Below are 16,678 nucleotides of genomic sequence, written 5' to 3'. Positions count from 1 at the left end.
CTGTAAAATATCTTCCAAATATATTCCAAGTGTGAAACATCAACATGCAAAGCACTGTAGGCTCATTCAGTTTATTGTCTGTGGGTATGCCTAACCACTACTGTGTTATAAATAAACGTATTTAGAAACAGAACTGGTGTTGTGCTGATAAGGAATTGTGGAGCCCTCTTGGAGTCCTCTGAGCACAGAGCTGGGTGAAGCTGCACTGCTGACACTTGCTCACAGGTTTTCTCTGGTGGAGTTTCTGCCCACCCAAGTGTCTCACAAGGTTAAGGGCCTGCGGGTGTAGCAAGTGTTACATGGTTCTGGAAATTTCCATCCTGATCTGTGTGATACATCTCCCAGAGCTCAGCAGCCACAGCAATTTTTGATTTACTTTTTTCTTCCAGTGATGTTACCTTCAGAGAGGATTTCTGTTTGTTTATTGACTTGGCAGTTGTAACAGTGTTTTCCAAGTGTCCTCCTGCAATTCTTGGTATCAGTGTAGTTGCATTCTATAAAGCAAGTAGAATAAATAAAATGGTAAGCAATCTCTTCCAGGATCAGGTTTAGTTCAGTTGAAAAAAAATATATAATACATGTTGTGGTTTTCTGGCTTGGTAATTTTATGGTAATATAGTATCACACCATTCCAAAAACATTTTAATACAACATGTGTTTGAAGATAACAAACAAATGTATTTGTTATGTTGGTTTAAACATAGTGCTGATTTGCAAAGAGGAGGATATACACAAAATCATAAACAACTGGGATGCTTTCCAGTAAAATCTTAAGAAGTTCTTAACCGGTTCACAAAGCATGACAAGGGCTCTGCACAGCAGGCAGGCTAAATTGCCTAGCCCTATTCAAGTCAACAGTCTTGTTCCCTTCTAATCTATACAGAGAAAAAAAAAAACAAACATAAACTCAACAAAATAAAATAGTTCTTAATTTATAATAAAATACCGCAAATTAGATAGCTTTATTGTTTTGAAAATAACTGTCTCTATTTCTACAAATGATGCTTGTAAGTTATATTCCTTACTGCTTTAACATATACTAGGAGTCCATGCACTGTATTTCAGCTATAGTTTATAGTATTTCATAATATAGTTTAATTTATACTGCCACCTACGCAGTTAATTACCAGTATTAGAATATTACTGAATTGCCAGTGATTTTTCAAGCTGTTAAACTTAAGTCTTTTGGACTAGCTGCCAGCTAAATTATTTTCAAACAAGAATTTATTGTAATTATTAGTGAGGTAATACCAATGGCATATAGAATATATTAACCACTTGAACAGCTAAATCTTCATTTGCTTGTTCTTAGAGCATTTTACGTATTCAGTCATGAGCTTCAAGCAATGATTTCATTTTTCTGCAGACTCAGAAGGCTTTGACTATATCTAAATTATATAATGAGGTTAATTTATATATGCAAACACTTAAATTATCTATTTACAAAACCTAAACACATTACAATGCTAATTTAATAACTGCTCATGTAGAGAAGCAGATTGAAAGCACATCTTTTTTTATAACTTGTCATTTATATTCCCTGAATTAGATGGATGTATTCAGTAATGCAAAAGTATCCCCCCATATGCTAGGAAAAATAGATTTGGAAAACTTAATTAACCAAGATTTGTTAATTAGATTTACTGTACTAATGCTTTATAGGTCCTTAGAATATAGCTTGAGATTTAGTTCAAGATACATTCATTTATAAACTCTACACAGAAGTATATATCTAAGACTAAAACCAGGTTCCTGATGTGTCACTCTGGACAGGCAAATAGTACATATTTTTAAACTCTTAAAACGCAGTGGTTGATCTCGATAGTAGCATTGTAGAATCATTTTTTAGACATTTTGTTTTACATGACTGTTACGCCTGACAACGAACAAAATCAAAAATAAAACCCACCTTTCTCCTTCCACACATCTAACTGTATAACAGCATATCACTGTTGGTTCTAAATAAAACAATGAGCTAAAATACACGCAAAGTAGGTAGCCGGGGTTATCCGCGGGAGACGACGAGGAAGCCTTCAGGAAACGCTGGCTTCCTGCGGTCTTCCAGCCAGTCATGCCAAGTCTTTCCTTCAAGAAAACCCTGATTGACCATTTCCACCAAATACCCCCCAAAACTGTAAAGATACCTTTCAACTTGTTTCCGTCTGGTGTTGCAATATATTTTGGCAGAGAGCGGCGAAAGCATTTGCTGTTTCTAACAGAAAATATTGGTTGCCATAAAGCACGGGCTTAAAGCTGCAGTTCAGAGAACCATCACTGTGGTCTGGGTGAGAATCGCTATTTCCTTTTAAAGAGCACATAACTATGCAAGTTTTTATACTTTGTTATTTGTTAACATGCAGATGTATTTAACCCCTGCCTTGATAAGGAGAAAAAGAAAAAACAAAAGCCCCGACCCGCCGGCCCCGCGCGGCGTTTGGCGCGCTCGCAGTCTCGCGAGAAGAAACGGCCGTTGGCGCCAGGGGGCGCGCTCGGCTTCGCGCGCGGCTTCGCGCTTCCCGCCGCTGTGGGGGCGGCGCGGACGGCCGCGAGTTGGGCGAACGGCGGTGGCGAAGCCTTCGGGCGGATCGAAGGCTGGGCAGGCGGGGCCAGGCTAGGCCGGGCCGGGCCGGGCCGCGCCGCGACGTCCGCAGCCTCGGGGTAGTCGAAGCAGCCTGGGCTCCCTGTCCGGGCAGCCGGCGCGGGGGCAGCGGCGCTTGGCGGCGGCGCTGAGGAGCGGAGAAGATGGCGGCGGCCGGGTGCCGTGACGGGCTCGGCGGCTCAGCACGACGAGACCGGTGCGGCCAGGGTGCAGGACCCGAGGCCGGAGCGGGGGGAGGGGGCAGGCAGGAGGCCGCGGGGCTGCCAGCGGGGCCGGAGAAGCTTTTCCTCAGGGCGGCTCCCGCCTGGGCCAGGCGTTGTTTGCTCCTGAGTTGTTCTTGAGAGCGTGAGAGCGAGTCGAGGCACTGTAAGTGAACTCCGCGGTTAGCAGGGAACATGTGATAGTGCTCTTGGATATAACGGAGGTGGAGTTGTTTGTTTAGTTAGTTAGTTTTTCCAAGAGGGTGGATCAAACACTGAAGCAGGTTGCCTGGAGAAATTGTGGAATCTCTGTTCTTGGAAATGTTAATGCTTCCTCCCAGACCTTGACACTTTATTAGGTCTGTGTTTGGCACCAGGAGGTGCAATTTTTTTATCTTTCTATCTTTCTTTCTTTTCTTTTTTTAATATTCCACAAGAAGGCACATACTCTTCTTCAGGAAAGATCACTATTTTATAAACATCAGAGAAAAGATGATAGCAAGTTGTAAAATCATATGTCCCTTTTGATGTTGGGAGCCCCAAGATAATACAGCATGAGATGGACACTTAGGTAGGCAATGACGTGCTGCACAAATTCTGTCGATGGTGAGGGTAGCTGGTATTGTCTTTAGATTTAGGATTTTCTTAGAAGTACTGTGGTGTAGAAGGAAAATAACATCACTTAAAGACAAAGTCGTGATGGTGGCATTGTTGCTGGTGCCAGAGGGGTGCCACTTTCAGGCTCTTATATTGCTATTAACAATGTCAAGTGCAATGCAGTCCTGAAAGTCAAGTGCAGTACGTTATGCCACAGTACTTTCCTCCACCTACCCAGGTCAGTGTGTCGTGTGGACCACTAACTCCTTGATGTATAATGGCACTCTGGTTAGGTCAAGCCTGCTTTGAGCGGGGGTTTGGATGAGATGACCTTCAAAGGGACCTTTCTGTGAAATTTGAAATGTAATGCAGTTAATTGGTTTAGTCATGTTGCTTTATAAGAAGTAGTTTCTTTCTTAGTGATAGTGTATTCTTGGGAATTTCAGACCAGTTTCTATTTTATTTTCCTAAAGTATAAAGCAAGCTTACAGTTTTCTATATTAAATCAGAATATTCTTTAGACTATTACTCTGTATCTGGCTGTAGCCAAATTAACATTGCTTCCTAAAGAAATCTAGATGTATCCAATGTAAAATAATATGTACAAGATTAAATTTATTTCTATCTTTAAATATTTTGAATAGCTCATTATGTGATATACATTATGCAGATCGTCTTATTACTTTAAAATAACCAGCTACTAAAAACAGTGGTGACAAATAGGAATATCTCTCTTGGAACAGTAATCCTACATTTTTCAAAATTCTAACTTTTCAGAAAGAAACATTCCCTTTGCATTTATTTAAAATAGAATTCTCCAGGGAGGAATGTCATTTTGACAAAAGATATTTCTCTCAATTCTGATGAAAAAAACTAAAGCATCTAATTTTAAAAAGATTTATGAGATCTTTAAGGTTACTTTGATCCATATAATAAAGGTCTTAAGGATAGCCTACTAGTTTAATATTCCTGAGTGTGATATGACTGAGTGGCCTAGAAAGAATAAAAACATTAGAGAGAAAAAAAAAAAAGGTCTCCGTTTGGGATGCCAAACTAGGTTCTATTCCAAATCACTTCTTATCTGTTTTACAGCACCACAGAACAGCTGAAGTTGGAAGGGACCTGTGGAGACCATCTAGCCAACCCCCTTGCTCAAATAGGGTCACGTAGAGCATATTGCCGAGGACCATGTCCAGTTAGCTTTTGTGTTATCTCCAACAATGGAGACTTGACAACCTGTTCCAGTGCTCAGTCACCCTCAGAGTAAAGAAGTTTTTCCTCATGTTCAGATGGAACTTCCTCTGCTTCAATTTGTGCTCATTGCCTCTTGTCTTGTCACTGGGCATCCTCCCTTCAGATATTTATATATGGGTAAGATTCCCCCTCAATCTTCTCCAGGCTAAACCATCCCAGTTTGCTCAGCCTCTCATCCAGAGATGCTGCAGACCTTTAGTCGTGTTTGTGCCCCTTGGCTGGACTCTCTGGTAGGTCCATAACTGTCTTGTACTAAAGAGCCCAGAACAGGACGCAGGACTCAAGATACAGCTTTACTGGTCCTGTTCAGAGAGTGAGGCTTCCTCAAACTGCTGGCAGTGTTCTTCATAATGCAGCCCAGGTCACTATTTGCCTTCTTTCTCCCAAAGGTAATTGCATTGATTCTGCCGGGTGGGGTTTCATCCTTGACCTGGGAACGTTCCTAGTGAGCTTTTCAATGGATGTAACATTTTTTTTAATTATGAGCTTTGTTTACTCTTCTAGTTAACATAGGTAAGGAGAATTTAATGAACAGGCTTTGTTCATTACAGATTTATAGCATCTTTCATGATTTCACTTTGAGACTTCTGCGAAGTGGTTTGTTATGGAAGAAACTGATATTTGAAGGATGAAAACTCAGCTGATAACATTGGAAAACATCTAGTCCTACAGAAATAGCTAATATTTCATCTATATAAACTGTATTTTTCCCTAAATGCGTTTGTATCTACAAATTCTTTTACTAATCAGTCAGTTCTCTGGAGTAATTAAGCATATAGTCCTGTGACCTCTTCATTCTGAAATAACTTGGCTTCTCAATTCCCTCTCAGGTCCTGGATGCCTGGTCATTAACTTTGCATGAGGGTCTGTTTTCCTCAAGCTTTTCCTCTTTCTGGTCAACTCATCTTCCTTCCTGAATGCTATTCCAGCATGTCTAGTGCTTTGTGTAGCTTCTAACATTCTCATGTGACTTGTACCATGTGTAAAAACATCGCTCTGGAGGCTTGCAAGATGCATAACAACACCACATTACCTCAGATATTTTGAACAGAAAGTACAGAAAAAAAAATAGTTAGATCTTAGAGCTGTGGAGAAGGGCCCAGAGGAAAGTGCTACGCAGTTGGGCATGGCCCATTCACTCCACAGAGCCCTGAGTAGTGTCACCCAGTGTTCCTGGCCTGATGCCCAGGGATCTTTCCTTGGGACAATTGGTCGTAGCACAATATAATGCACCTATAATAGGTAGAAGCAGGATCTCTTTCTCAGCAGGACTTTTTCTAAAATACATATGGTGTCACGTTTACCATTTTCCATGCCTTTGCTGTCACTGGCAATTCAGTGAAGGCTAAAATCAATATTTCCTGCCTTTTGGTCCTGTTTTACCAGTGCTATAAAGGAATAAAATGAAAAACATTCAGTGCAATGTAGAGCTTCTAAGTGATATAAGTGAAAGTTATATCAACTAGTGTGAATTAAAAGCAAAATGAAGATGAGCAGGTGAGAGTTATTTTTGGGGGAGGGTTTTGTTTTTGGAGGAGATGCAACTAATTAATTTTAGATACCTTTGTATTTTGTTTTCAATTGACAGTTCAATTATGATAGAAATTAATCTTCAGGAGGCATTTAAAAATAACATGTGCTGTTGATGAGTACCCTGTTTCAGACACGTGTTAATAAAATAGCTTCTCAATCTTATCTTTGTAACAAAGCTGTTACTTGCTTTATACAACAGTCTAGTGTCTGAATAGGTTAGATTTCTTTTCAGTCAACATACTTGATCAAGTGATGTTCATGTAAGGCTACAGAGGAGAAGCACTGGCTGACAAAAGTGTGGCAGCGTAGAGAGAGGTAATGGCACCTTAATTATATAAGTAACAAGAAAATAGTAATGTACTGGAAATAAATAAATAACAGGATAAAAGGCACGAAGCAGAGATACTTATAAGTACAGGTGAAAATGAGAGTTTAAATCACTCCCAGAAATTATTTCATTGAAAAATCACTTTGAATGAGAAAGTAACAAATATAACTGCTTTTTTAATGACCGTTAGGGACACTGTCTTAGTTATTATTACTGTTTGCTCAGTAGTTACTGCAGAAAGTTTTGAAATATACTTGTAAGACTCAGGAAAGGAATCAGGTACATAATGATTCTGAGTAAAATGATGCTAATAAAGCGGTAAACAGATACATAGTTTGTAATCTGATATAGTTGGATTCAAATTTAAAGAACACTGGCAAAGTCCTAGGAGAGCATCATATTTGTAACTAAATAATTGGGAAGGAATTATTTAATTAGTATAGCTAATAAAGTGTAGTCATAAAAAAAGATTTTATCAGAGCTTTTGTTTGCTAACTGTGAATTTAAACTAATAGTTAATATTATAAAGCCTAACTGTTTCTGCAGTTCTGATAGCCTTCTATGATGGAATGACTGGTCGGGTGGATGAGGGGAGAGCAGTGGATGCTGTGTACCTGGACATCAGCAAGGCTTTTGACACTGTCTCCCAGAACATCCTCCTAGAGAAGCTCTGGAAGTGTGGGTTAGACGAGTGGAGAGTGAGGTGGATTGAGAACTGGCTGAAAGGCAGAGCTCAGAGGGTCGTCATCAGTGGCACGGAGTCTTGCCTGTGGCTAGTGGCGTCCCGCAGGGCTCAGTCCTGGGTCCCATCCTGTTCAACTTTTTCATGAATGACCTGGATGAGGGGATGGAGTGCCTCCTCAGCAAGTTTGCTGATGATACCAAGCTGGGAGGAGTGGCTGACACACCATAGGGCTGTGCTGCCATTCAGAGAGCCCTTGAGAGGCTGGAGAGTTGGGTGGAGAGGAACCTGCTGAGGTTCAACAAGGGCAAGTGCAGGGTGCTGCACCTGGGGAAGAATAACCCTAGGTTGGGGGCTGACCTTGTGGAGAGGAGGTCTGCCGAGAAGGACCTGGGAGTGCTGGTGAATGACAAGTTGACCATGAGGCAGCAATGTGCCCTTGTGGCCAAGAAGGCCAATGGTCTCCTGGGATGTATGAGGAAGAGTGTTGCCAGGAGGTGGAGGGAGGTGATCCTACCTCTCTGCTCAGTGCTGGTGAGGCCTCATCTCGAGTACTGCATCCATTTCTGGGCTCCGCAGTACAAGAGAGACCTGGAGCTACTGGAGAGAGTCCAGCATAGGGCTAAGGAGATGATCAGAAGTCTGGAGCACCTGCCCTCTGAGGAACGGCCGCGAGAGCTGGGCCTCTTCAGCCTGGGAAAGAGAAAACTGAGGGGGGATCTTATCAATGTGCATAAGTACCAGAAGGGAGGGTGTCAAGGGGACGGGGACAAACTCTCTTCAGTTGCCCCATGTGATGGGAAAAGAGGCAATGGGCAGAAATTGAAGCACAGGAAGTTCTGCCTGAGCGTGAGGGGGAATTTCTTCCCTGTGAGAGTGACGTAGCCCTGGCACAGGTTGCCCAGAGAGGTTGTGGAGTCTCCTTCTGTGGAGATCTTGAAGGCCCGCCTGGATGCAACTCTGTCTACCATGCTGTAGGTGACCGTGCTTGAACAGGGAGGTTGGACTAGGTGATCTCCAGAGGTCACTTCCAACCTTACTGATTCTGTGATTCTGATTCCGTGTTTTGACTCCAGAGTGTGGTACATGGAAGTAAATGATTGTAACTGCTGATCTTGAAGCAGATCATGTTTCATAGATCTGCAGTGAAGGTAGTGGGGTGAAGATGAGACTGAGAAAAAGATTGGTATGCAGTATTAATCTTTCGTTAGACTTCGCTGCAAAAAAATAGAAAAAAATTGCAAAAACAACGAAGTTTTAGCATGCATAAGTCATCCTTTTCCTCCAGACAACAGATATCTTGGGACAAGGTGGTATTTAACTATTGAACAAGGTTAGTAAAAGTCAAGGAATAGGAGGAATGCATCATAAAACTATTGTCTGGGTTGACATTCTTATAATGGGTTGTGTATCATAGTTTTCATCCTGCTTTTGTGAAGGACAGAGAACAGAAAAGCAGTACTTGCTTTCTTGGAAAAAAAAAAAAAAAGACTTTCCTAGTAGCTGGATATTTCTGTTCTTTAGTGTTTGCCTCTGTGGTTTGATTTTTTTATTTATTTTATTTTATTTTGGTGCATAGCAGTTGAGCATTTCACCTATGACATTTCTTTGAGGGCATTCAGAGGAGTTCAAGAAGCACAGTACATTCTGTAATGCATATGGTCAGGTTTGATGGTGGTGTTAGGAGTGAAATTTATTGCAGTGATTGTGAAGGCAATTGGCAGGTTTTTTCTTATGTTGTTCTGTCATTTTATGGTTCCATTTGGTGACCATTACTTGAAACTGACTTTCTACCCTATAGTCACAAATGACACTTAATGAAACATGAAGCAGATTTGAATCAGATAAGGGAAAAATAACAAATCACATGTTTAATACTAAAGGCAGAGGTGATGCTATGTTATTTTGTACTATTTGTTCTTTGAGGAGAGTTTTTTCACAGCACCAGGTTCTAGTGATTTTTTTCTGTATGAATTCCTCAGGTTGTACTTCAAAATATAATACACAAGTATATCTCAAACATTTCAGACCAAATAGACATGAAACTTTGAGGTACAAGAGAAGAACAACTTCGTTCTTCCACATAACAGTAAAGGCCTTGAAGACTACACTGTTTTTTAAAAAGACATATTTAGTTACTTTGTGATATTTACAATAGGTAGCCTCATTCCTTGGTAAAGAGAGAATCTGACTTAAACTGTCATATGCATGGAAATGCAAATCAGCCAAAGGTGTAACTTACAGTTTAATCTGGAGTTCAATATGTTATGCGGAGGACTGCATACCAGGTTGTAAGAGAAAGTAAAAGAGAATATTAGAATCTTACAGTCAGAATAATTCAGAGTGGAAGGGATTTCAGGAGGTCTCAAGTCCAGCCTCCTGCTGAAAGTAGACTCAGCTGTGAAGTTAGGTCAGGTTGCTCAGTATTTTATCCATCCAGATCTTGAAAACTTCCATGGATGGAGACTGCACAACTTCTGTGCAGCTTGTTCCAATATCTGACTGAAAAAGTTTTGCCTTGTATTAAAAATTTTTGGAAACATTTAGAATCAACACACACATTTATTATAGCCAAACAACTAGTTTTGGTTCAGATGATGGTTCTTCATGGTAGGGTAGGGGTATGACCTTTTCTCTGTGAAGGCTGGGTGATCTGACCAATTCTGATTCAGGAGAAGGAGATGGCAGGGTTCATGCTGGAGGATTTCCCTCTCTGGCTAGTGTTGTCCCACTCATCTTACAGGAGTATGTGCATCACCAGAGTTGTGAATCATCGTGCTTCACTTCAGAGTATAATCAGCTAGTTTTGTCTCAGAGTTTTTACTACATAACGGAGTCAAGCATAGTTTGAGACTACTTATTTGGTAAGTATGTACAGGCAGAGAGTCAAATGTAGCCAAACATGGAGTTACCTTGGCTCATAGTGGTATATATTTAGGTAAATTTGTAGATGATTTAGGTGAACTTTTGATTTTAGGTGGGATATTGCTTTTGAAAAAAATTAAGCACTAACCCCTCTCTGCTCTTTATTTCTGCTCTTATTTCCAGTTCATTCCTCACCTATTGTTGGCTCAGATATTTATATAGTCACAGAAGAATTGTAGACTGAATGGTGGCATCCATACAGCTATTCATAAATTTTTGTTTTATATGGGGAAACTTCATATAGTTAGTTGGTTCCCTTTATATTTGTCTACTGCATCCTTAGGTTATTTTATTCCTATTATGGTATACAATATTTTATTACTATTAAGCTACACAGTGTTAGGAAGGCAGCATTTTTATTGTTGCAAAAAACCAGGATGTGCTTGTGGTTTCTTGAAGTAAGTAACACTGCTGAACCAACTCCCAATTTCTTCTCCTGTGTTTCCGAAAGCTACAAAAATGAATGTTTAAAAACCTTATCTGAAGATGCATTATTTCATTATTATTATAGTGCATATTAATATATATGAAGTTACTCTTACCTGGAATCAAACAACCATAATGCTATTGGCCAGCAGTTCTGTAACAAGCAAGTTCTATGGTGGCTGGGCTTTGTACATTCTACTCTACAGCAATATGATTATATCCATTTCCCAATGTCTTACCAGTGTTTGGAAGCAAATTGAAAAATAATTCTCAAGGATCTGTACATTTTTTCATCTTTTGTTTTGTGCATAATTTCACTGAGTGTTGTGGTTGGACTTCTATGGTCCCCTTTAATCCTCCTTGATTAATCTTCCTTGATTGTCCCAGGTGCTTCTATTGTTCCTCATCTATGCTGTGTTTTGTAGAAAAATAGATAAATAATAATCTAGACCTAGGATATTTTACTAATGAATTCTTAGAAAGCATGACTAGTTAAAAAAAATCTAGAGCCTCTAACTCAGCAATTTTAGAAACAAAGATAGGAAGATTGCTTGACACTTTAGGAGGGAACACTTCCATTGTGCTTTAGTCCAGCAAAATAGTGCACTTGTGCTGATATGGTCATTTACTGTTGTCTCAGGATGGCAATTGCTGGAGTGGTGAGGGAGACTGATTGCTCTCGTCTTGACTGAAACATGAATGCCTGAATTGGCAGATCTTACTAGTAAGGCTGAAACAACCCGATTTTATGCTTCAAAAGTTATATAGTCCTGGGAGGGGTATTACACATTAAGCATAACATAATGCTGAACACCTAAAAAAAGAAAAAGTAGTTCTCTAGTTTGTTTCATTTTGTCATTGCAGAGTAATAGCTTTGCACTTCCCATGTTTTCTCAGTTTCTCCCGTGTTCCCTATTTGCATTATGAAGCAATGTAAGCCACAGGCCCTGGGAGAAAAGCAATTCTACAATCCCAGATCACTCCCGCGCCCCAGATTCCAAACAAGAATACAAGAATAATGAAAAATATTCGTGTGATTTGTACATTGTACATGCCCATTCATAACTCCAGCTTTTGTGTCTCAGGTCACAAGAAACAAATGTATAGTAGTTCAAAGATATGAAAGAAATTCTGTTGCTCCATATGTAAATCCTAGTAACAAGATAAAGCATTGTGTGTATGGGGCCTACAGATTACTCAGAGCTTCAGATTCTGCTTCCTACTTTTGTGATTGTCTATTTATTTGTTTTACCTATGAAAATAATTTTAGGAATTTGTGCAAATTCATGGATGAATTGAACCAGTATCTGAAAGAAAGCATTAAGCTTACCTAGTGGCCTGTGAAACTGCTATAGAATTCATTTATATTAGAGATTGAGGCAACGTCAAAACAGTGTCAGAGCAATTTTTAATAATTGCATACAATTCAATGTCCGGGTGTCCGTGGCCCCAGTCCACAGGGTCCTGGTTATGACATAACAGTAAATAAAGGAGAAAATAAACCATTGGTGTATACTTAGAGTATGTTAATTTCTTTTGCACGGTAGGTTACTTAAGTGGAAAAACATCAAAATGCAGCAAAGTAGAGCTTGAAAAAGGAGCCTTGGAAAAAGTCTGGAGTTAGAGCTGTTCACATAATTATGTCAGTTTCTATCAATTGCCTTCTTGGGAAGGGGGAGACCCCTCTTTTTAAGGCTAGCAGGTTTTTAGCTTATTTGAGAAGAAATACCTTAATTTTCATTACTTTGAAATTATAATGGTAAATTTAGTTACATATAATTGTAAAAATATAAACAACATTTGAAAATTAAACAGTTCAGCTCATTACATTACTGCTTTTTTTTGATTTAGCTAATGAAAAATTCATTATTCACACAGCTTTACAGATGCCTAGTTTACTCAAAGTATGTCTTTGCATTTAATGTGGGGCACTTGGATTTTCATAAAGCTTTGATGTGATTTCTTAGAAAGCCTTTTAAAGAGACCGAGTTGGAATGGGAGGTAGAAAGATCCTCTTACAGACTGACAACTGATTACAGAATACAAAATGAAAGACAGAAGTATATCCTCAGTTTTCACAGTGGCACCACAGTCACCCAAGGACCTGTGCTAGGGCTTGTAGGTTTTTAGAGTCTTTATTAAGTGATGTGGAAAAAAAAAGATGAATAAGAAGCTAAGGATATTTGTAGATGATACAGTATTATTCAGGATAGGGGTATACAAAGTTGATGCCAAAGTGTTTCATACAATGAAACAGAATGTAGATTTCAATACTCATAAATAAAAACTAATTTATGTGGGCTGTGGTTGGTGGAAGTTGGGGGGGGGGGGGAAGTCTAGTTATCCATGCATAATGATGGACTCAAAGAAGCTATTACTTATCTGAAAAAATCTTGGAAACATTGTATGTAAAGCAATAAAAACACTTTATTAATGCTTTTTGGTACAGAGGTGAATAAATAGTAAGGATTTACTAGGAAAGGAATAGGGAACAATGCAGGTAAACATCATTAGTTACCATACGTGTTCATGTTCATCAGATGCTGTCATAGAGGGAAGTCTGCCCAGAAGCACAGGCCAGGCAAATGGGCCTTAACTACATCTGCCTGGCTCTGACTAATCAGATAAGTCTGGCATGAGCTGGAGAACAAAGAAGCAGTAGATGAAGTAGATGATGTAGTTTGCTGGCTTCACACTTTGGGTAACACATCTTGGGCAGGAGAGCAGAGAGAGACAGAGACCCCAGTGACTACAGTTAATTAGCCCTAGATATGGAGAAAGCCAGAGAGACTAACCTGGGCTTTTGTGATTGGTGTGGCTTATGCCAGCGGCCTAGCACAGAAAGAAGTAGGTAGTTAAGACAGTATTCCCTCAGGAATGGTGTGGGTGTGTGACACACACACAGCTCTGTGTAGAAGGCTGAGCCCGAGGTGGAAGTGTTACATGCAGGGACCAGACCACCTGCCAGGACCTCCGACACTGAGCTGTGACAGCAATTGTCCATTCCCCTGCATCCATGGTGCCGGTCACAACTGGACGGAAGGGGCTGGGACTTTGCATGTGTGTTTGTGACAGAATAGAAATCACTATCCACCAGCTATAACTATCCCATTCTGTAAGTAAATTTTAGATGATACATCACCGAGTGGTGGTGGTGTTCCTGGAAATGCTCCATGCAATTTCCCTGTGGCAAACACCTATCTCCTGAGTCCAGTTTAATTTTCTGATACCCTATGTCAAGTAGCATATAGTAAAATTACAAATAGTATGGGATAAGGATGAAAACAGATATGGAACAGAGTCGGTATGAAGAGAAATAAAATAGTCTAAGGCCTTTAAGCCTTGAAAAGAAATGAGTGAGAAAGGATATGACATATTCATAAAATTATGAATATTATATGTCAGGTGAGTAAGGAACATGTATTCATCACTTGCTATAATAAAATAAATAGGGACACTCAATGAAATTTATCAGGCAGCAGATCTAAAAGAAGAGGTAGCACTTTTCTGTAAAATACATAATTAAGTTGTAGAAATCATTGCCGTGGGGTATTATAGATAGTAAAATTATAACTAGGCTGAAAAATGGACTAGAAATTTGCACAAGGTAAATGTATCAAAGGCTGTTAAGTGTGAAGGCCTCCTAAGGGCTTCATTCAGGAAGCCCACAGTCCATAAAATTACTAGAAGTTGTGAAGCTATATAAAGGGATGATCTCTTTCTGTATTTTCCCAGTTTCATACACTGCTTGTGCAGTATCTGTTACTGCTTATTGTCAGAAATTAAATATTAATAATAGTTCTAGTGCATTTTTAACCTAACACATCAGCACGTACATCCTTCTATATCATCAAGGATATGCCCAGCTTAAAGTCATTGCAGAATCTATCCTGCATTCCTATTCATTCTTAGACTATTATCCAAAAGCACCTCTTAGTCTTTCATACAGCAAGCATAATTATGTATTTTCTTCTTACTTCAACACAAACAAATTTTTTTCTATACAGCTGGCCAAATCTGGCCATCCATAGATTTTGACTTTTTTTAAACATAGCCATTTCTGTGTGAATTGTCTAGATTCAGTCTCTAGTTCTTCAGATTCAAAATTTGAACCTTGACAATCCTTTTTCAGAACATCTCTCTGTGTGTTAAATTCTGGCTGTGCACTTTAGAAATGGAATGATACTGTCATTCATTTATGCTAAGCTCTTATTATGTTTGATTCTCCTTTTACCTGGTAACTGTGCATGCCTGTCTGCTTTAAAAGAATCTTACATATATTTGTATTTCTTAGCTAGGAATCATAAACTGAAATCTCAGGTATGCTGTAGGATTATTTTCATTGGCTTTTTACCATGGGGATTTGTCCACCTTTTCCCAAGGAATACCACTGTATCCTAAGAAAATGAGCATTTTCCTGGATGAATTTCTTTTGAAAGTCACTGGGTTATGAAAGGAAGTTCTATTTATGTAGCTGTTCTATTAAGAAGAGATTTAATATTTTCTGCTTACACATTATGTTTATCTGACTTAAATCTATTAAGAGTCTGACATTTTTATGGCCACCATTATATGCTGCAAACATCTGAAAAAATGATAACACTTCTAATCAGCATAGAAATAAAGTGTTCTGTAATGATACTTTCATCTTTACAGATACTGTGTAGTCAGTATAATGCTTTATTGAAGTGGTAGTCTTCCTATGGGTAAGTTTATGGCTTATATGCTGATGATTTTTCAATATAAACGAGTGTCTGTATGAAGCTCAAGGATCTTATAATTCCAGTGATGTTGGTAAGAAATTTTTGCATGGTGCGTGTAAAACAAAGAAATGATCATAGCTGAGATCTAGTAGGATTAGGGGTCAAAGTTTCGCCTCAGACTTTTGTAAAACATTTTTGGGGGCTGAAGCTCAGAACTTTTCAGTTCAGGTTATAAGAATATCTCCTTTTACCTATGAGTTTTGTGGTAAGAATATCCAAAGCTACCAAGTCAGTATTTGAGGCTTCAAGAAATACTGAATCTATTCTAACACTTGGCATTATGTAATACTAAATCATAGTCATTGTAAAATGTGTATCATACTTTTAATGTAGCTTTGCATGGTTTCATTTTCTAGACATTTGGAATTTTTATTGACTTTTCCTTCCTTCTATTAAAGAGCTCATTAATGATCATGTATAAATACCTTGATAAGACAACTTCCAGTCTTCTTTCTTGGCAAATATACTTCTAGGATCTCTCTCTGTGCACCCTTACTGGGATCTTCTTACCACCTGATCAACCTCTGTACCCATACCTGGACTGTTGTATATTTGAATCAGCAGAAAAGCTATTTACTTCATAGAACATTTTCTTATCCTTGAAGTGCATAACATTAATTCTGACATCTTTCATGTGGGTATATTGTAGAGCTTCATGACTTTTCCTCTCCCATTATTTTTTTTATGTCAGAGGATAAACTTTTACCATCATTCCTCTTTGCTGAGCAAGAATGTACTGTCCTGTATGTCCTAAAACAAGCTAAGGCTAAGGTGAAGGACTGTTGCATTGTGGCTTAATTTCTATTTGGTAGCTGACATTGCCTTTCAAAAAATCCTTTGATTGCAGCCTCAAGGTTCTTAACAGAACTTTGGAACTCTAATGGTATTTCATCATATATATGGAATATATATATTTACACTAAGTCAAATGTGAAATCTGAGAGATGCATTCCTTAATACAGATCCATTTATATATATGTGTGTGTGTGTATATATATATATGGTGTTATAAAAACAAAATAAAAATAGTGCTGCCATAAGGATTTATTATCAAAAGTTTAATTAGAAGGGCAAGGCTGCGGCTGCTTCTTCTTTTTTCTTTTTTTTTTTTTTTTTTTTTTTTTCTCAGAGAAATTATTGGGAACACCTAAAAGGTTATGTGATGACAAAGAAGACTTCATTTATGTGAATATCAATTGAAAGAGTGGAATGGCAGGACATGAGCTGGCTTAGCTTTTGTAATTGAACAAAGTCATTTTTTTCATTTCAAAAATTGTTACTTTAGGTTTGGTTATGAGAAACACTATCTAAGAATATAAAGTATTAGGGCAATTTGGGTGAAATGTTATGAAGGGGTAAAGAAAAGACACC

At 38.8% G+C, this 16,678-nt stretch overlaps 1 protein-coding gene across 3 annotated transcripts in view; it reads left to right on the top strand.

The window, feature by feature from the left end:
- Nucleotides 1-16,678, top strand: part of CSMD3 (CUB and Sushi multiple domains 3) — a 683,676-nt gene that overhangs the window by 204,960 nt on the left and 462,038 nt on the right. The window lies entirely within an intron of this gene.

Source organism: Rhea pennata, chromosome 2 (assembly GCF_028389875.1).
Source record: "Rhea pennata isolate bPtePen1 chromosome 2, bPtePen1.pri, whole genome shotgun sequence".
In the NCBI taxonomy this organism is placed as follows: Eukaryota; Metazoa; Chordata; class Aves; order Rheiformes; family Rheidae; genus Rhea; species Rhea pennata.
This window is presented reverse-complemented; position numbering and strand designations above follow the sequence as displayed.